The sequence below is a fragment of the Anomaloglossus baeobatrachus genome, chromosome 5 (assembly GCF_048569485.1).
Source record: "Anomaloglossus baeobatrachus isolate aAnoBae1 chromosome 5, aAnoBae1.hap1, whole genome shotgun sequence".
NCBI lineage: Eukaryota > Metazoa > Chordata > Amphibia > Anura > Aromobatidae > Anomaloglossus > Anomaloglossus baeobatrachus.
The window spans coordinates 485,326,102-485,348,197 of record NC_134357.1 but is presented as its reverse complement, the minus strand read 5'-3'; positions in this window follow the sequence as shown (position 1 = coordinate 485,348,197).

Here is a 22,096-nt window from a genome sequence, read left to right as displayed (position 1 = left end):
TAAGAGTGAAAATGTGAAAAATGGAATCTGCATTACTACCATGAACATATGAATCAAGAGAAATTTAGCTACTGAATTGATCAATGCAATAGAGCCCCAACACTACGCCAAAGTATTTCTCTACGTTGGGGTCCCTAGCTTGTATGTGTCCTCTCATGCAGTTAAAAAACTTACCGTGTATGGGAAGCTGAGACCCAGGCTATTTATGCGTATGATATGGATTGGCAATAGGTGTGGTTGGGGAGGGTTCACAAACGAAAAACTACTAACAATAAGGAATAACGTTTGGAACAACATTCTAAGTCTGAACTGGGTGCAAAAACCTAAAAAAGGTTTTTTTTAGGTTTTTGCACCCAGTTCAGACTTAGAATGGTGTTCCAAACGTTATTCCTTATTGTTAGTAGTTTTTCGTTTGTGAACCCTCCCCAACCACACCTATTGCCAATCCATATCATACGCATAAATAGCCTGGGTCTCAGCTTCCCATACACGGTAAGTTTTTTAACTGCATGAGAGGACACACACAAGCTAGGGACCCCAACATAGAGAAATACTTTGGAGTAGTGTTGGGGCTCTATTGCATTGATCAATTCAGTAGCTAAATTTCTCTTGATTCATATGTTCATGGCAGTAATGCAGGTTCCATTTTTCACATTTTCACTCTTACATATAGCTATTGGATTTTTCAAGTCAGTATTCACACAGCAGTTTCCGCTATTTCATGTATTCCCCTTACATAGTCACTGGTGTGCATACCTTATCTCCCCATAAGAGGATTGCCAGCATCCTGATACTGAGCTGCAGCATAGTGGCAAAGACCATGCAGCGGTTTAACAAGACAGATTCCACTCTGTACAGGGCTCTGTAGTCACTGATAGACTGAGTTTCTGACATTTGTTTGGCCCCCCTCCTTCAGGGCCCCGATACAGCTCCACCGGCCTTATGTCCACCTATGTTCTATATAGTTATTGATTTGATATCGACTCTAATACTTGTTGAAATGCCAGTATGATCTGTAAAATATGGCGTGATGCCCTTAGAACCAGGGCTGTGGAGTCGGTAAGCCAAACCTTCGACTCCGACTCCGACTCCGACTCCTCAAATTCTCTTGCACCGACTCCGACTCCGGCTCCGACTCTGATTCCGGCTCCGACTCCGACTCCTACATATATTGCTTATAGTTAGGTGAAAAATTTATTGTAGTACATGAATATGTGTATGTGAACATCAGACATTTAATAATTTTTATGATACAATAATCAAGATATTTGGATAGAACATAAAATATATTTATTGGAATACAACTTTAGAACACAAAAAACTGTAATAAATTGTAAATATGTAATACACTATGTAATATACAGTAGATTACATATATATCTTGTGTGTGTATATACACTGTGTGTATATATATATATATATATATATATATATTACATATTTACAATTTATTAGTTTTTTGTGTTCTAAAGTTGTATTCCAATAAATATTTTATGTTCTATCCAAATATCTTGATTATTGTATCATAAAAACAATTAAATGTCTGATGTTCACATTGTACTACAATAAATGTTTCACTTAAATATAAGCATTATACTAAATGTTATTATTTAGTAAAATATTCAGCACATTCTGCATTGCACTCCTGTCCCCAATTTATTATATATTTTAGGAGTCGGAGTCGGTGCATTTTATACCGACTCCGACTCCGACTCCACCAAAATGAGCTCCGACTCCGACTCCGACTCCACGACTCCGACTCCGACTCCACAGCCCTGCTTAGAACGTGCTACAATGGAGCTGCCACCCTGTGACAGGCAGGCTGGCACACGCCGCACTGAATCGAGCAGAGACTGAATCTCTTGTATCTGCCAAAATGATAACAGGATAGCAAATGTGGATGATTTTTTTCTTAATAAAAGTATTCAGGATTTGCTGCCACCTGCTCGTGTATTTCTTATTTCCAACTTTCATCCACTTATTGAGTGATGCGTCTGTCATTTCCATTCCAAGCTTCTCCGCACTGAGATGTCATTACATGAGTCAAAGCCCTACAATAACAAATTATTGTGAGGAGGCTGCATCCCTCGTAGAGGAGCGGGTGACACGCTGCGCCCATCTGTTCACTAATATATTCTACAGGAGATATGAAGCTTCCAAAGAACATGGAGTTTCTCCGGGTGCTGATCTCCAACCTACTGTACAAACACAATTCTTATCGACAATCAGGGCCTGCGGAGAGGCAGGAGATCCACGGGTTGAAGACGGTTATAGAGAGAAATCATTAGAAGAAGCATGTACAAAATGACTATTCAAACCAAGCAAAGGCGCTCGGTGCACCATTGGTGTTGCCAAACAGTTCAGTAACCTTTGTGTTCCCTCTTTCTCTGCCTTCCCTGACTCCTGTAAAGCCAGAACTGTCAATCAAAGAAGAAAAGGGCAGAGATGGATAGAAATCACGTAAGTGTGAAGGAGCATTGAACGTCTCGGCCACACCAAGAGTTCACTGAATGCCTGTGCGTGGTTTGAACAGTCATTTTGTGCAGGCAGACTCCCAATAAAGGGGTTATCCAGCCTTTTAAACTGAATGAGCTGTCCTCAGCATGTTTGGAGGGGTCGAGATGCTTCTTTTCAGTGTTTGCATCGATTTTTAGGATGGTTTGTACTTGTCTGCTCTGTACTTTTACAAAGACTTTGCTGCATTGTCCAATTCGATGAAGAAAAACAAAAAGCCAGCACTAAATGTGCACTTCAGCACTAAAAATTCCAAACTGTACTTATAAAAATGTTGAGATTTTTGGCAAAAAATGGCAATTTCTTGAGCTGCTTCGCCACGTCACGGCAAATCTCATTTGGGGCAGTCCTACACTAAAATATTTTTATAAAATGTGCCATACGGCCTCATATATGAATAGTAGAACTGCTCTTAGCAGCACTCACCTGGTCTATTTCAATCCCGTACCCATGACTGAGGCATGGCTGTGGGCGGGACAGGTCCAAGCAAATGCTGCATGAAGTAAATAGCCTGTGGACAAGGCCTGATGACAATGTGAACAGTCACCAACCGCCAAAATCTAGACAGATGGAATACATCCCAGATTGGGGTGCATAGCATGGTGGGGGTCAGCCACCGACCAAGTCAATGAAGAAAAACAAAAAGCCAGCACTAAATGTGCACTTCAGCACTAAAAATTCCAAACTGTACTTATAAAAATTTTGAGATTTTTGGCAAAAAATTGCAATTTCTTGAGCTGCCTCGCCACGTCACGGCAAATCTCATTTGAGGCAGTCCTACACTAAAATATTTTTAGTTACATTAAAATTTTTTATAATAAGTACAGTTTGGAATTTTTAGTGCTGAAGTGCACATTTAGTGCTGGCTTTTTGTTTTTCTTCATTGTCCAATTCAAGTAAATAGGACAATGCCTCAATACTTGCACCGCAGATAAGAATAGTGTGCGCTGACCTGATGTTATCAGATGATAGCTGATAGCTGACCTCCTCATTAGTGTGCCTGTATAAGGGGTACTTCTCACATAGCGAGATCGTTAGTGAGATCGCTCCTGAGTCACAGGTTTTGTGACGCACCAGTGACCTTATCAGTGATCTCGCTGTGTGTGACACTAAGCAGCGACCTGGCCCCTGCTGTGAGGTCGCTGATCGTTACACACTGCTCTGGTTCATTTTTTGCTCGGTGCTCTTGTGGCGCCCTGGACTAGCCAGGTAGCCACAGACAAAACACACACACACACCCACCCCCCAGACAGTTACATTAGTCAAACAAAAACCCTTGTAGCCTCCCTCCAGGGTCTGATGTCCACACCATGTGGACCAGAGCCAGGCGGTTGGCCCCACCCACCGAGGAGTTCACAGGCCTGGAGGCGGGAAAAGCAGTTAGAGTTTGGAGTAGATCAGTTCAGGAGGTGAAAGCGAGAGGTCACGTACTGCATGTGCCTGGATAGGAGCCCAGGCACTGACAGCAAGGTTGGCAGACGGTGGTGGCCGTCTGCAGGAGTTGGTGGAACTCTGCAGAGTTGTAAGGACCGGGGCTGAGCGGTGGCCCACCGGTACCGGACCGGGGAATGGAGTGAAGCTAAGCACACAGGCAGGGCCATCGGACCCCGACCAGGCTTGGAGCCGCGTCAATAGTCAAATCCAAATGTGACAAGAACCCCCGGGGTTCCCTAACAACCAAGTCCCGATTGAAGGTAACCGCTCACACCGTGAGGATATATAGCCACCGCCACCGGCTAGAAATCCGAGGGCCAGCGCCTGCGGGCAAAACGGGCTCCTCCGGTATCTATACACTGGGGAGCGGACTACCGTTGGGAAGCCATTGGAGTCAACACAGTACACAAAAGGTGCAGGGAAAGACAGCCACCATCACCTGTCCGAGGAGAGACACTGCAGCCGGCTGCGGGACCCGTCCATCCAGCCGTTTGGTTTACCAGAGACTCTGTGAATCTGTGCCTGAGTGAGTACAACAGTGCCATCCGGCACCGCGCCGCGCTGCCTCCGCAACCCTGCACCTCACCAACCCTGCCTCCCCGTCACACCACCGGGCCCCAGGACCACCAACCCCTACCCACGGAGGAGGAAATCAACATCCCAGCTGCTCCCTACCATCGCTCCCGGGATCCCCGTCACCAGCAGCGGTGGTGCCCATCTTCACCACAATCCGTGGGTGGCGTCACGGACTAAATCCCCAAACAAACCACCCCCTTTTCACTCACGGGTGAGGAGCGCCACTCGAGTCCCCAGATCCGGCCCACCGCTCGAGCCACCGAGCAGCAGCCGCAGCGCCGAACCCGAGCATTAGCGAGCGCAGCGCCCCGCCGCCCGCGACAACTTGGCGTCATGAACAGGATAGAACCGATCTACTTACCAGTAGAAGTGCGCCTTGTGGTCTCCGCCGGCGGCGTCCGGCCGAAAAAATTGAAGCGCCGCCATCTTTGGCGCGAAGATTTCCCGCTCGAGCGTCTTCCCCAAGCAGGGAAGGCGCGAAAGCGAAGCCCGACCCCAACAAGCGGAAGTGCTAGAAAGAACCAAGGGGGGACGGGAAAAAGATGTCTGCGCCCGACGGAGCCGTTGGAGGAGCGCTGGCCGCAGGAGCGGCGGTGCTGAACGACCGCATGTAATTAGCGCTACAGAGTGCAGGGACGAAAGGACTCTGCTGGAACACGTTCCTGAATCCAGCAGCAAGATGTGCCAGGAGCTCCAGGCCAAGGTCCACCCCATGATGGCGGAGTGGACGTCGGAGAAGAAGGGCCTGGTCGCAACCGTGCGGGCATCTGGAGTGGAGGTGGTCACAGAGGAGCGGGTAAGCGACCCACGCCCCTATGTTCCCGAGGGAACGGCCGCTGCGTCTGAGGGGCCCGGCCTGCTGCCATCCACTACGCCACCTTCCTCACTGCCCACGCCCGCGGTCACCGCCCCGACCGACCCGTTACCCCTGTCACCGGTAGCGGAGCCAGAAGCGTCTGTGGGAGAAGGCTCGGACCCTACCATTGTCACCGCCCTGGCACCCGTCCCGGCTTCCATCCTGGCCACAACGGAGGCGATCCTCAATCAGACGCCAGCACCGCAAGTCACGCTGACCGCACCCAGATACCCAGCCACGGCCGAGGCACCGTGGGGATGTAGCTGCCAAGTGGCAGAGCAGGCCATGTCACAGCGGGGCCCCTCCCTACTGAAGGTGCCGGTCGTAGCCGGCACGGAGGGACTCCGGCTGGGCCCATCCCCCACACCGACTGACCCGGAGCGGCAGCTACGGCAGCTGTGCCATAAGACTGCTGCTTGGAGAAAAAGGATGCTGATGCGGTAGCGGTTCCCGGCTACCTTGCTGTCGGTCCCCGTCGGACCCCGTCCCCCAGTTGATGTTCCAGTTGGCCCTCAAGATTAGAGTCTGGTCGGAGGAGCAGTCATACCCGCACTGCCGGCAGCTGAAAATGGAGTCCTGTGGGACAGTGTCACCCCTGAGTGAGGGTGGCATTGGGGGCTCGTGCTGTCCGGTTGTGGACTGTGGGAAAGCTGCAGGAGGAAGCTGTACCGGAGTCAGGTGTTGTGGATAGCCCCTGGGACCCAACTGACAGTCCCCGTTGGGACCCTACAGCAAGTCTCCGTTGGGACCCTACAGTTTTGTTTGTGGTAGCCCGTTGGCTATGAAGAGAACCATCCCCGTTGGGACTGGAGTTGCCCCCTGTGGTTAAGTTAACTCCCCACACCCACATGAGAAACTGCTCATGGACATGGCTGAGAACTTGCAGGCCACCCACGAACTTGTGGGCTTGTAAATAATGTTGTGGGATGGATACCGTTGCTGCCTCCGGAGAGGCTGATTTGGAGGATGGGCCTGGAGGAAAGTGATGGCCCAGGCCCGCCACTACCGTAACCGGTGGCGATCCTCCGGGGGTCAGGGGTTCCCCCTTGGACGTGGAGTCCCCTGAAGTGACAGTCAGGTGCGAGTTACCGTACCCGTTCCCGCTCGGGCAGCCTGACCCTGGCCTGGGGTAAAGGGGTGCTGCCCACTTCTTAGGGGTAGCATCAGGGCTAGGTTACTTGGGTGGGAGAGCGGAAGACATCCGTCCGTCCGTTATTAAAAATGTATGTGTGTTGTAACATTTAAGAGGACTTAAAATATGCTTATGTTTCAGGTTTTACCGTTTTTCCCATGTTATTTATCTTTTTCAGTTTGAAAAATAAAACCGGTGTTGGACGGACAGCCCGCGGACGGTCTGCATTTTACCAAGGGGGAATGTGGCGCCCTGGACTTGCCAGGTAGCCAAAGACAAAACACACACACACACACACCCCAGACAGTTACATTACTCATACAAAAACCCTTGTTGCCTCCCTCCAGGGTCTGATGTCCACACCAGGTGGGGCAGAGCCAGGCGGTTGGCCCCACCCACTGAGGAGTTCACAGGCCTGGAGGCGGGAAACTCAGTTAGAGTTTGGAGTAGATCAGTTCAGGAGGTGAAAGCGAGAGGTCACGTACTGCATGTGCCTGGGTAGGAGCCCAGGCACTGACAGCAAGGTTGGCAAACGGTGGTGGCCGTCTGCCGTAGTTGGTGGAACTCTGCAGAGTTGTAAGGACCGGGGCTGGGCGGTGGCCCACCGGTACCGGACCAGGGAACGGAGTGAATCTAAGCACACAGGCAGGGCCATCGGACCCCGACCAGGCTTGGAGCCGCCGTCAATAGTCAAATCCGAATGTGACAGGAACACCCGGGCTTCCCTAACAACCAAGTCCCGATTGAAGGTAACCGCTCACACCGTGAGGATATACAGCCACCGCCACCGGCTAGAAATCCGAGGGCCAGCGCCTGCGGGCAAAACGGGCTCCTCCGGTATCTATATACTGGGGAGCAGACTACCATTGGGAAGCCATTGGAGTCAACACAGTACACAAAAGTGCAGGGAAAGACAGCCACCATCACCTGTCCGGGGAGAGACACTGCAGCCGGCTGCGGGACCCGTCCATCCAGCTGTTTGGTTTACCAGAGACTCTGTGAATCTGTGCCTGAGTGAGTACAACAGTGCCATCCGGCACCGCGCTGCGCTGCCTCCGCAACTCTGCACCTCACCAACCCTGCCTCCCCGTCACACCACCAGGCCCCGGGACCCCCAACCCCTACCCACGGAGGGGCAAAACAACATCCCAGCTACTCCCTACCATCGCTCCCGGGATCCCCGTCACCAGCAGCGGTGGTGCCCATCTTCACCACAACCCGTGGGTGGCATCACGGACTAAATCCCCAAACAAACCACCCCCATTTCACTCACGGGCGATGAGCGCCGCTCGAGTCCCCGGATCCGGCCCACCGCTCGAGCCACCGAGCAGCAGCCGCAGCGCCGGACCCGAGCGTTAGCGAGCGCAGCGCCCCGCCGCCCGCGACACTCTCCCGCTGTGAAGCACACATCGCTGTGTTTGACAGCGAGAGAGCAACGATCTGAATGTGCAGGGAGCCGGCTTCTGACTGCTGCGGACACTGGTAACCAAGGTACACATCGGGTAACTAAGCGAAGCGCTTTGCTTGGTTACCCGATATTTAGCTTGGTTACTAGCGTACGCCGCTCTCAGGCTGCCAGTACTGGCTCCCTGCACACGTAGCCAGAGTACACATCGGATAACTAAGCGAAGCGCTTTGCTTAGTAACCCGATGTGTACCCTGGCTACAAGTGCAGGGAGCCAGCGCTAAGCGGTGTGCGTAACCAGTGTAAATATCGGGTAACCAATCAAAGCACTTTGCTTAGTTACCCGATATTTACCTTGGTTACCAAGCGCAGCATTGTTTCCACAAGTCGCTGCTGGCTAGTGGCTGCTCACTGGTCGCTGGTGAGATCTGCCTGATTGACAGCTCACCAGCAACTATGTAGCGACGCACCAGCGATCCTGACCAGGTCATATCGTGGTCGGAATCGCTGGTACGTCATTTAGTGAGACGGTACCCTAAGGAAAGGGGAGAAAGCTGCTGCCAGACATCTCTGGCAGTTGCTTATCTCCAAGGAAAACAAAAGTATTCGGTATTTAAATTGCCAATCCTTCTCACCCCCACACAGGGCCAGCGTAAGCATCCAGCATGTCCAGGCAAGTGCCAGGGCCCTGGACAGCCGGGCAGGGGCCCACTCATGTATGCTCCCCATAACATCTACGCCCCCCATAACGTCTATGCCCCAGTAATGTGTATGCCCCCAGTAACGTGTATGCACCCCAGAAAGGTGCATAGCCCCCAGTAATGTGTATGTCCCTCAATAATGTGTATGCCACCCCAGTAATGTGTATGCCCCAGCCTCTCCTGTGATCTATATACTGTAGCCCCCAGCCTCCCCTGTGATGTATATACTCTAGCCCCCAGACCCTCCTGTGATGTATATATGTAGTACCCACGGGGCAAGGGGTTAACTTTACTCGTCGCCGGGCTCGATGATGTCGGGTCTGGGGATGTCACGGGTGGCTCTGCTTGCTTTCGTGGCCCCAAGGCGTACAATAAGAGGGAAGGATGGTAGAGGATAGGGGTAGTAGTTGGAGGTGAAACTTGTTGTGATGCCACCTGCGGTACGCGGCCAGGGATTTAGCCGCCGCTGCTGTCGCTGTCCTCCAGGTTGGATGGTAGTAGCAGCTATAGTGTTTCTGCTTTCCACAGGTGGAGCGGGCCTCAGGGAGGATGATGAGGGGAGTAGTAATGACGGGCACCAGCACCGGGAATGACAGGCCAACACAGTCTCTGCGGGTTACAGATGTTTTACTTACAGTTCTTTAAGCAACCTGGAATTGCCGGTCACCGCCGTGATGGTCCCCAGCCGATCTCGAGCAATTCGAGGTCACCACCGGTGTTCCCACTGTGAGACCTTTCTGGTCGGGGTCCCACCAATCCGGGTGTATGTGGAATATGGAACGGGTCGCGGGTGTTTCCTGCACTCGCCGCAGGCCCTGAAATCCCGTGTAGCTGTAGAGAACCTGGGCTGAGCTGGATGCTGCAAGCCACGGGCCCTATGGCGCTCCCAGAGAGTGGACCAAGATCCCCAAGTGCGTCTCACTCCAAGCTGTGCCCAGGGCTAACTGACTATGTGTGAAGATGCTCCTTCCCTTTTCCCCAAGTGGTGCCCGTCTCCCAGGTGGCTGGCTCAGTGACCGGGAAGGTCCCATGCTTCGTGATGGCCAACCCCCTGCCTACCCTAGGCCTTCCCCCCAGTGGAAAGGCACCTAACGGTTTGTGGTGTGCGAATGTGAGAATCACCAGCAATTAACATCTCCTTACCCGGGATGAGTACTACATCTTAAAAGAGATTTACGAAAAAATAAAGATCTAATAATAAGACAATCAGATAAAGGAGGAGCTTTGGTTGTTATGAATTCTGGACTTTACAAAAAATTGAATTTTATAGATCTTTCTAATGAACACATGTATTTGAAACTTATGTCTGATCCTACAGAGAATTATAAGTCTGAGTTACTGTCCATTTTGAATCAGGGTTTATCTATTAATGCGATTGACAATAAACTTAAAGATTATTTATTAGTGAATCATCCTGTGGTCCCGGTGTATCACTCCCTACCTAAAACACACAAAGGGCTATTCCTACCTCCCCTTAGACCCATAATAGCGGGTATTGGGTGTCTAAATGAAAAGCTGGGTGAGTGGGTCGACCATTATTTGCAGCCGCTGGTCAGACTCATCCCCAGCTACATTAGGGATTTCAAATCGATTGTTTCTCTTTTTGACAACATGGAATGGAGAGAAGAATACACCTGGATCACAATAGATGTTATTGGTTTATATCCGGCAATACCTCATGATGTAGCTATTAGTTGTTTGGATTATTTTTTGAATAATTTCAGCAACTATAATCCTGCTGTTGTCGAATTTGTGCTTATATCAGTCAAGTATCTCCTCAGTCACAATTATTTTTCTTTTGACAAGCGTTTTTTTTTTACAGCGGAGCGGTGTTAGCATGGGAGCGGTTTTCTCACCCTCCCTTGCATACATTGTTATGGCGGTTTGGGAGGAGAAGTTTCTCTATAGTACCCATTCACCTTTTTTTAGTAACATCCTGTGGCTGGGGAGATACATAGATGATATGATACTTATATAGAGGAGCACGGAGTCCAGAGCTGAGGAATTGTTTCTATATCTGGATAATAATGAGTTTAATTTGAAATTCACACACAATCTACATAAAACTAAAATTAATTTTTTGGACATTGAGTTCTCCATTAAAGTTAATAGAGTGTGCATTTCCCCATTCAGAAAACCTTTGGCCACCAATAATACACTCAATGCATCATCCTGTCACCCCATACATGTTTTGAGGAATATTCCAGTGGGAGAACTGGTGCGTAATAAGAGAAACAGCTCCAGCCCAGCTATATACAAGAAAGAGGCACAAAGGGTTAAAGACAGACTTAGAGCACGAGATTACCTGGGGTGGGTGTTAAGGTGGTGTGACACACAGCGACGACGACAATGACGTCGCTGCTACGTCACCATTTTCTGTGACGTTGCAGCGACGTCCCGTCGCTGTCGCTGTGTGTGACATCCAGCAACGAGCTGGCCCCTGCTGTGAGGTCGTTGCTGAATGTCCAGCTTCATTTTTTCGTCATTGCTCTCCCGCTGTGAAGCACACATCGATATGTGTGACAGTGAGAGAGCGACGAAATGAAGCGAGCAGGGAGCAGGAGCCGGCGTCTGGCAGCTGCGGAAAGCTGTAACCACTGTAAACATCGGGTAACCAAGGGAAGCCCTTTCCCTGGTTACCCGATATTTACCTTCGTTACCAGCCTCCGCCGCTCTTGCTGCCAGTGCCGGCTCCTGCTCTGTGCACATGTAGCTGCAGTACGCATCGGGTAATTAACCCTATGTGTACTGTAGCTAGGAGAGCAAGGAGCCAGCGCTAAGCAGTGTGCGCGGCTCCCTGCTCTCTGCACTGTGACATGTAGCTGCAGTACACATCGGGTTAATTAACCCGATGTGTACTGTAGCTAGGAGAGCAAGGAGCCAGCGCTAAGCAGTGTGCGCGGCTCCCTGCTCTCTGCACATGTAGCGACGTTATGATCACTGCTGCATCGCTGTGTTTGACAGCTAAGCAGCGATCATAACAGCGACTTACAAGGTCGCTGTTACATCACAGAAAATGGTGACGTAACAGCGATGTCGTTGTCGCTATGTGTGAACCCAGCTTTAGGCCCGTTTCACACGTCAGTGAAAAACAGTGACTTTTTCACTGGCGTGTAAAACACGCACATGTCCCTGCGTGTGCCGTGATTCACGGTACACGTGGGTTGTGTAAGTGCAATCCGGGCTCCATTCTCCGTGGCCCGTGATTGAACTTAGAAATCAACTCACCTGTGCGCGCTCCCGCTGTCCATGGTGCTGAATCCTCCCGCGGTGCAGCATCCGGCCGGCGGTGACCCCCGCAGCAGCTGCTTCCGGGTCAGCTGTGTCGTGCATCATTAAGATGCGTGACAGTAATCAGCAGGCTTAGAAGCAGCAGGGAGAACGGGCTGCAGAGAGCGCGGCTGAAGCCGGGTGAGTTAAAATGTTTATTATTTTAAATGCACGTTTTTTTCTGGCACGTGTTTCACGGACCACACCACTGCGTGGTCCGTGGGACATCAGTGATGCCAGAAAAAAATGGACATGTCTCCGTGCAGCAATCACGCACACGCGGGTACGCCGCACGGAGACACGTGCAGTGAAAAATCACTGACGTGTGAGCAGACCCATTCATTATAATGGGTCTGCGTATGTCAGTGATTCTGGTACGTTTAAAAAAAAAAAACACAAATGTCCCAGAATCACTGACGTGTGAAAGGGGCCTTAGACAGAGCTGAGCATATAGTTGATAGAGCACATAGAGCAGACCTTCTTGCCGAAAAATTTAAACAGAAGGACAATGATAATCGTTTTATTACCTTCTCTACACAATTTAGTGATCAATTTGATAGTATAAAAAATATTATAAAAAAATACTTACCTCTGCTGAACCAAGATCTGAGACTGAAGGAGATTATGAATAAGAACAGTCAGATTTGTTGCCAGAAAAGCCCCCACTTTGCAGAACATTCTGTCTCCCGGCACATTTGTCTCCGCACGGCCTGTCAGATCTGCCACGTGGCTGGAACTCAAAGGTTTTTTCAGGCGCGGTGCCGCCAAATGTAAGTGCTGCGCCTTTGTCAGTAAAAGTGATACTTTTGTATCTTTTTACAATGGCAACAGTTTCAAAATTGACACGTTCATTAACTGTAATAGCGACCATGTGGTGTATCTGATAGACTGTGAACAGTGTCAGATCCAGTACGTAGGCTGCACAGTGGGGCCCCTTAAAAAACGTATACGTAAACACATGTCCGACTCAATAAATGTTAATGCAATTGGTATCTCTGCAGTATCCAGACATTTTGCCACAGTTCACAAAGGTGATCTGACAGCATTTAAATTTAAAGGTATAGAAAGGGTTTTTAAACCATCGAGAGGAGGTGATTGTAGGAGAAAGTTACTCAATCATGAAAGTCGGTGGATTTTTATGCTGGATACTCGCCTCCCCAAGGGACTAAATAGCAGACATGATTTGATTTTATGTTATTGATGTTTTTGGAATTTTTTCATATATTTTTGGGAAATGTTTTTTATGTATATCGGGGTTCCTATAATGTGTTTATATAACAGAGGTTTTAGTGTATTTAATGATTTTCATGTCCATTTTCTAAAGAAAGGGAGAAAAAAAAATAATGCATATATACTCATATATAGGGTACATGTACCTAAATACAAACTGAATGATCTATAATTATTAATTTTTCTGTGTTCTATCTAGATGAATATTTGTGTAATATATGGTTGGATAAATACTTCATGGTCTATTTCTGTATTTTCTGTTTTTTTATGAACATGTGATTTTGCCTGAGCAGCGTATACTCCCCTATTTAATTAATTCATTGAGAACATGTGGGTTGGTCTGCTGCTTAGGAAAAACATTTATAAATATCCTTTGTGTTGTACTGACTATGACCTGAGGAAGGTGTTCCGCCGAAACGCGTTGTGGTATACATCTGCCATTCATCAGTGTGCATAAGCCGGTGTTTTAAATTGGAATATGGATATTTATTTTTAACCAAGTTACAAATAAAGAAGCATTTTTATTCATCCCCTTGGAGTCCAGCTGGATCTTTTCCATTGTTCTGTTCCACATCTTTAGGCTATGTGCCCACGGGGACAGTGTCCTGCGGATATATCCGCACGACATTCCGCAGGTGCTCCCAGGAAACAGCACCACAACTTTTGTCTGTTTCCATGCTGCGGAATGTCCTGCGGATATGGTGCGGGTATTCTGCATTGAGGATACAGTACCATGGCTTCAGCACTGCATCCTCAATGCAGAACAAGTGCTGCAGTGATCAGGGGAGTTCATACTTACCTCCATCATGCAGCACCTCGCTTTCCGGCAGCCGGGTCACTCTCTCAGCGTCTTCAGGAGAAGGTGGGCGGGCCTGAACTAGCTCCGGCTGTCACATGACCGGAGCTCATGCAGGCTCCGCCCACCTCTTCCTTCCTGACCTGGATTCACCGCGCTCCTGTACACCGGACGGAGAAAGTGACTCCGGTGAGGCAGGTAAGTATATGGGACCCTGCGGAGAAATCCGCAACAATAATTGACATGCTGCAGATTTTTCCACACGGAAATCCGCAAGATTTCCGCTGCGGAAAAATCCGCAGCGTGGGCACAGCATTTCCCAAATGCCATAGAAATGGCTGGGGAGTAGCTGTGCTGCAGATTTCTAGAAAATCCGCGGCTTTTCCGCGAGAAATCCGCGGCAAAATCCGCGCATTTTCCGCAGCGTGGGCACATAGCCTAAAAGAGATGCAATACCCTGTGGCGACTGAAGCCTCAGCGGCGCCACATATACTGTAGCCCCAGCCCCCCCCCTATAATGTATATACTAAAGCTACCAGCCTCTCCTGTGATGTATATACTGTAGCCCCAGTGCCTCCTAAGATGTATATACTGTAGTCCCCAGCCCCTCCTATGATGTATATGAGCCGCCCCGCTCGCAGCAGCCGAGCTGCTCAGATCCGGACCTTCTGTGGGTGGCTCGAGGGTCTCCGGACCCGGGGGTCTGGCGGTCACTTCGATCAAAAAGGGGGTTTGTAGTGGTGGATGTAGGACGTATATTTACGGGCTGACGCCACCCACGGTATGTGGTGAGGTTGGGCACCACCACTTCAGTGACGGGGCACCCGGGGGAGATGTTATGCAACAAGTTGTTAACTCCTCCGTGGGCAGGGATGGTGGCCCCGGGACCCGTTGGGGATTGGTGCAGGGAGATGGGCGACCGCAGGGTGCTGGTGTATTCACTATTGAAGGAAATACACGAGTCTTTGGTAAACCAAGGTGATGGTGGTCGGTGCCTGCAGCCGGCTGCGTTCTGGTCCCCCACCCGGCTGGTGCTCTCTGTCTTTCTCCTGCACCTTTGTGTAATGGTGGACTGTCTGTGCTTGCAACTTCAGGAGTCCGCTCCCGGCTGGATGTGGCCTAAGGAGCCCTTGCCCGCAGACGGTGACCCGTGGGATTTCTGAGCCCTGGCGGTGGCCTTTTATCCCCCTCGGTGGGCTGTTGTCTTCTAATAGGGACTTTGGGAGGAACAGGACCTCTAGTCCTGGCCTCATCAGTGAATTATCCAGTTCCAGTAGCTTCTGGACTTGGCTTCAGGGTCCGAGTACCCCCCTGTGTGCTCCGGTTTCCGAGTCGGTTCCCCAGGTCGGTACCGGCGGGCCACTACCCTGTCCCGGTCCACCTCGGTTCCACCGAGCCATCTTCCCGGCTCCCGTAGACGGAGACCGCCATCTGCCTCCTAGCCAAAGGCACTAGGGCTCCTACCCTGATACCTGTCAGTTTACTTCAGGACTGACACCCGAGCCTGATCTCCAATCTCCTTGAACTCTAAAACTGAACTGAACTGGTTTACTTTCCCGCCCCGGGCTGTCTAGACTCCTTGGTGGGCGTCTTCCAACCGCCTGGTTCCGCCCCCTGGTGTGTTCATCTAGCCCTGAGGGGGGTGACTAGGGTTTTGAAGGTTGGCTGATGTCACCTGTGAGGGAAAGGTGTAGTGCAGGGGCCTATTTGTGACTACCTGGCCCGGCCAGGGTGTCACATATATACTGTAGACCCCAGCCCCTCTTGTGATGTATATACAGCAGTCTCAGTGTGCACTGTGCATGGCCATGTCTGTTAAATTGACGGCCATCATGCAGCACGCCCTGCACAGGCATGCCCGGGAGGAGCTAGACGGAGACAAGAGGGGGAGGTGAGTGAGGCTTGTTGTTGACTTTCCCATTTTAAAAATTTCTGTATTGTGTCTGTGTGTGCATATATAATGTGTGTATCTACGTATGTCAGTGTATATATTTATGTCTGTTGTGTATCACATAATTGCGGTCCGTGATGGCCATTCCCGACTTTCCACTGGCGAATCCTAACAGCGCACAGTGCATGAGTGTGCAGTCACAGAATTACACAGAGTGGCTCCAGACTTAAGGATTTAGACCGGACAACCCCTTTAACATTGTTATTTAGACAATGAACCGCAGTTCAGGGACATCTTCAGATTTCCCAGTCAGTCTAGAAGATAACATTGCTCGCTGTGAGAAAAGTATGTCATGGAGGAAGTCACAACATCGCGTGCCAAGAGCACATCGGTTCCCAGAGCTGTGGTGCGGAGTACAGGGATGATGTCAGCTAGATTAGGGAGTACATGGAGGTGTTCAGCCTCGCAGAACAAGGAGCATATCCAACACAGCAAAATCCAGAGCTCCCAAAATAGTGCTCACTGCCTTCCCTTCATCATTTACAAACACACAAACACTGCTTCTTTCTTCCAAAAACAGCACCACACTTACCCAGAGGTTGTTTGATACTGTAAAGAATAGATCATTACCCTCCCAAAGAGTCATGAAAGGGGAAATTGGGCCTAAATGAGCCCCAACAAGGTGCCCCTATCTTCATTATGACTAGACCTGGCCACCTTTCCATTAGCAGCATCTCTAATCATGTAATTTACCACAGAATAACAAAAAAAGCTTCTTAATATATCTTCTTTTGGGGACATCTTCTCTTTTTACATAAATGCATACATTTATAGGTAAGAATTATTTTTGTAAATTGGTTTCATTTTTTCACAATTTGCCTCTGCAGCCTGTGTTGTCTCTATTGCTAAAGGAGTTAACTGAGCAACTATGAGTGAACTCTGTCAGATTGAATGACAAGAGTTTATAACTGGTGACGGGTTAGCAATAAAATGCTTGCGCGCTCGGTACTCGAATCGACCAGATCAGATACTCTTACAGGCTCGACTGGAGTACTGAGTATAATGGAAGTCAATAGGAAACACAAGTATTTTTCCCACAAGACTCTACCAGGAAGTCTAAGCGGGCAGGTAAATGGCTGAAGTGGTTGGAAACAGCACTGGACACTGCTCTGACTCTCAGGTCGCTGCTGGGAACAATGCTGTCAGAGTACTGGGGTATGTTCACACTTTTAGGCTATGTGCGCACGTTGCGTACTGGCCCTACAGAAATTTCTGCAGCGATTTAAAGAGCACACGTTCGCTTCAAATCGCTGCAGAAACAGTCCGTAATGAAAAAAAAAAAGCCGATTCCATGCGCTCTGAGTGCAGCCCCTCCCATAGACAGGGCAGGGGATGCAGGCAAAGCGCAGGAAAGAAGTGACATGTCACTTCTTAGAACGCGCACTTCGGGCAGCAGCCAAAGCGTTGCGCTCTAATACGCCACGTGCGCACGGCTCCTGCACAATCTCCATAGATTGTGCAGGGGACGCAGGACGCATGCAGTTACGCTGCGGTGCAGATCGCAGCGTAACTGCATGCAATTACGCAACGTTCGCACATAGCCTTAGTATTTGTACGCAGCAACTTCTGCACCATTTCTGCATCTCTTGGTAGGAAAAATGCAGAGGCACAAATGTGTGTTTTGCTGCGTTTTTCACCTGCATTTTTTTCTGTGTGTTTTTGGACACCAATGAACGTTATAGAGATAGATAACAGCTAGAGATAGATATTAGTCATAGATAGATCGAGACAGATATATAGACAGACAGATATATAATTGCACAAACCCCCAACATATAATAAAATTGTACCTTGTGAAGCTTATTGCACAGCTTTTTATGGTTAATTAATTAGATAAATAAATATAAAAAAACGGAGTGCGGTTTGCCCCCTATTTTTGATAAGCAGTCAAGGTAAAGCAGACAGCTGGGGGCTGATATTATCAGGCTGCTAAGGTTCATAGTTGTTTGGCTCTTCTCAGTCTAAAAATAGCAGCCTGCAGCTGCCCCAGAAGTGGAGGATCACATTAGATGCGTCAATTCTGGCGCTTTGCCTCGGCTCTTCCCAATTGCCCTGGTATGTTGGCAATCGGGGTAATGGTAGTTGGGGTTGATGTCAGCTGTCTAGTGTCAGCTGGCATCAAGCCCAGGGGTTAGTAATGGAGAGGCATCTATCAGATACCCATATTGCTAACCAAATAATCAAACACACAAATACTTTATTTTAAAAAACACCAGGCACAACAGGCAGGTAGTTAGCAACTACCTGCCTGTTAGTTCTTAGGCACAGTGTAAAAAAAGAAATACCAGATATCCCTTTTAATGAAATCACAAATATATCAAGCACAAGACAAGATTTTTCAGGAGATCATTATTTATAAGATATTATTAATAAATGGACATATTTCTACTGCTTTCTCAATGTATTTCTAGGTTGCAAGCTGGACTGTCCTTGTTAAAATCAGTGATTTTTTTTTTTATTATTATTATTATTTATTAAAGGGGCTATCCATTAAATTATTGTGTTTGACAAACAAATGGTTGTCTTAAAAGTAAAAGAATAAAAAAACGACAATATGCTCATCTACTTATCCACTGCCATTCCGCCACACCAACATCCCTCACTTACAATTTGGGCAATGAGGGGCCTCACGTGACCACGGCAGACGATTGGCAGGAGGAAGCTGTTTCTTTCAGCTCAGACAGACTGTCAAGACGGCAGCAGTCACACTTCATCCTCTGCCAGAGGCAGAGAAACAGAGAAACTGATGGTGATGAGGCCAGTGGTGTGGTGGAGTAGTGCACATCCATCAAATAAGTCTGTTTTATTTAATAATTTATTACCCAGTCGCTGTACTGAAAGTGCGGCATCAGGGACAAAACGAACATTGTTCCTCCAGGGAGCCGCTGGCTTTCAGTCATATGCCAGAAGCAATTACAGTCACCGCTCACTTTCACTGACAGCTCGTGGTGCAGTGCATCAGTGCAGAGTCATATGTCAAAGTGCTGGGGCATGCATATAGAGGACGCCATCAGGGCAGTGACTAACCACACCTTGATGACTGAAAGCCGGAGGTTACCAGGAGAAAAAAAGTTAATTTTCTCCCAGATACCACTCTTTCAATGTGGCAGATGGACACCTTCCTAACGCTTATAACATGCAATCCTATATCTGCAGGTTAATAGCATTAACCAACCTGTCAGGTTCCCTTTAGGATCACCTTAGGCCCATTTTTAAAATGAAATATTGTAGTGGACAATCCCTTTAAAATGATGCCCATACACCTTCAATACCTGTTGACTGACATCTTCACATGTGTGTCATTTGGGAAAGCTACTAAGAAATCTCTATTAGTCCTCTTTCACACGTCCCTGAAAATCATGCACGTTTTTCACAGACGTGTCAGAGGAGCGTTTTGCCCTCGGTGTGCCGTGTGTATGGCACACGTGTGTACTCCGTGTGTTATCCGTGATAACACACGGAGAACGGGAGCTTTCTGCTCACCTGTCCCTGGCGTTGCTATAGGCGGTGCTAATCTTCGGTCTCCGGTCCTGCCGACTCCCCGCTGCTGCAGCTTCCTGCCGCAGTGAAGTGAATATGCAATGAGCATAATGAGCGGCGGTCGGCAGCAAGTGATAGCAGCGTCAGAGACAGCAGGGCAGGAGAAGGTGAGTAAAGATTTTTTTTTTCTCACAGACACATGTCTTTTCTCCGGTGCGTGTCACATGGAAAACATCCGTGTAGTCCGTTTGCATTACGTGTGACACGTTTGCGTTCCGTGTAACACCCGTGATGCCGGAGAAAAACGGACATGTCGGCGTGAGAAACACAAGGACACACGTAAGTACGGAACAGACACACCTTCCGTGCGCAAATACTTACGTGTGTCCAAAACCATAGGAATATATAGGTCTACGTGTGTACGTGTCTCCGGTACGTGAGAAAACTGCCAAATACGTACCGGAGGCACGAGCGTGTGACAGAGGCCTTAGACTGTTGTGTTATCATATGTGGGTGTAATTAGTTACATCAAGTTTTTAAAGGGCACCTGTAAAGCAATTAATTCTGCCGAAATCACAGACATAGTCGCAGAAAGTTATATTTTCAATAAAAATATAGGCAGAAGATCAGAGATGAGAGTAGTCAGGTGCTACCCCTGGTCGGACGTTCCCAGATATAACACTTTTACATATAGATCATTGAACATTTACGGTGTGAAGGTTGAAAATTAAATCTCTAAAGGGGGTCTCCAGCAGCTCAGGAAAGATGGCCGCCCTCTATAGTCACATACCAATAAGAAATAAACCTGCAATCAGAAAATAAAAATGTATTAGCAAATAGAAAATATGTAGGACTATCTGGTTAAAAAAAAAATAAAATAAAAAGGAATACGATCACTTTAAGCTGCTTTGCCGTCAGAAGAACTAATAATGGAGCTAAGCTTCTCCATCCACCTAATTACTGGGGAATCCGTACGCTGGTGAGAGATTTTCTGGACAGCCAGGAGTGAGCTATCCTTCAGCTAGCGCTTCACTTCCAGTTTACAGTGCTGACCAAAAGTATTGGCACCCCTGCAATTCTGTCAGAGAATACTCAGTTTCTTCTTGAAAATGATTGCAATCACAAATTCTTTGGTATTATTATCTTCATTTAATTTGTCTTCAGTGAAAAAAAAAAAATTGTCATAAAGCCAAATTGGATATAATTCCACACCAAACATAAAAAAGGGGTGGACAAAACTATTGGCACTGTTTGAAAAATCATGTGATGCTTCTCTAATTTGTGTAATAACAGCACCTGTAACTTACCTGTGGCACCTAACAGGTGTTGGCAATAACTAAATCCCACTTGCAGCCAGTTGACATGGATTAAAGTTGACTCAACCTCTGTCCTGTGTCCTTGTGTGTACCACATTGAGCATGGAGAAAAGAAAGAAGACCAGAGAACTGTCTGAGGACTTGAGAATCCAAATTGTGAGGAAGCATGAGCAATCTCAAGGCTACAAGTCCATCTCCAAAGACCTGAAAGTTCCTGTGTCTACGGTGCGCAGTGTCATCAAGAAGTGTAAAGCCCATGGCACTGTGGCTAACCTCCCTAGATGTGGAAGGAAAAGAAATATTGACGAGAGATTTCAACGCAAGATTGTGCGGATGGTGGATAAAGAACCTCGACTAACATCCAAACAAGTTCAAGCTGCCCTGCAGTCCGAGGGTACAACAGTGTCAACCCGTACTATCCATTGGCCTCTGAATGAAAAGGGACTGTATGGTAGGATACCCAGGAAGACCCCACTTCTTACCCCGAGACATAAAAAAGGCAGGCTGGAGTTTGCCAAAACGTACCTGAGAAAGCCTAAAACGTTTTGGAAGAATGTTCTCTGGCCAGATGAGACAAAAGTAGAGCTTTTTGGGAAAAGCCATCAACATAGAGTTTACAGGAAAGAAAAAGAGGCATTCAAAGAAAAGAACACGGTCCCTACAGTCAAACATGGCGGAGGGTCCCTGATGTTTTGGGGTTGCTTTGCTGCCTCTGGCACTGGACTGCTTGACCGTGTGCATTGCATTATAAAGTCTGAAGACTACCAACAAATTTTGCAGCATAATGTAGGGCCCAGTGTGAGAAAGCTGGGTCTCCCTCAGAGGTCATGGGTCTTCCTGCAGGACAATGACCCAAAACACACTGGAAAAAGCACTAGAAAATGGTTTGATAGAAAGCACTGGAGACTACTAAAGTGGCCAGCAATGAGTCCAGACCTGAATCCCATAGAACACCTGTGGAGCGATCTCAAAATAGCAGTTTGGAGAAGGCACCCTTCAAATCTCAGGGGCCTGGAGCAGTTTGCCGAAGAAGAATGGTCAAAAATTCCAGCAGAGCATTGTAAGAAACTCATTGATGGTTACCGGAAGCGGTTGTTCGCAGTTATTTTGGCTAAAGGTTGTGCAACCAAGTATTAGGCTAAGGGTGTCAATACTTTTGTCTGGCCCATTTTTGGAGTTTTGTGTGAAATGATCAATGATTTGATTTTTGTTTCATTCTCTTTTGTGTTTTTTCATTGCAAGCAAAATAAATGAAGATAATAATACCAAAGAATTTGTGATTGCAATCATTTTCAAGAAGAAACGGAGTATTATCTGATAGAATTGCAGGGGTGCCAATACTTTTGGCCAGCACTGTAGCTCCTCCACCTTTTGGCCTCCTTATCATGAAGTTCGGCCTGTGTCATGAAGCAGTTAACAGCGAAACTTTGCACTT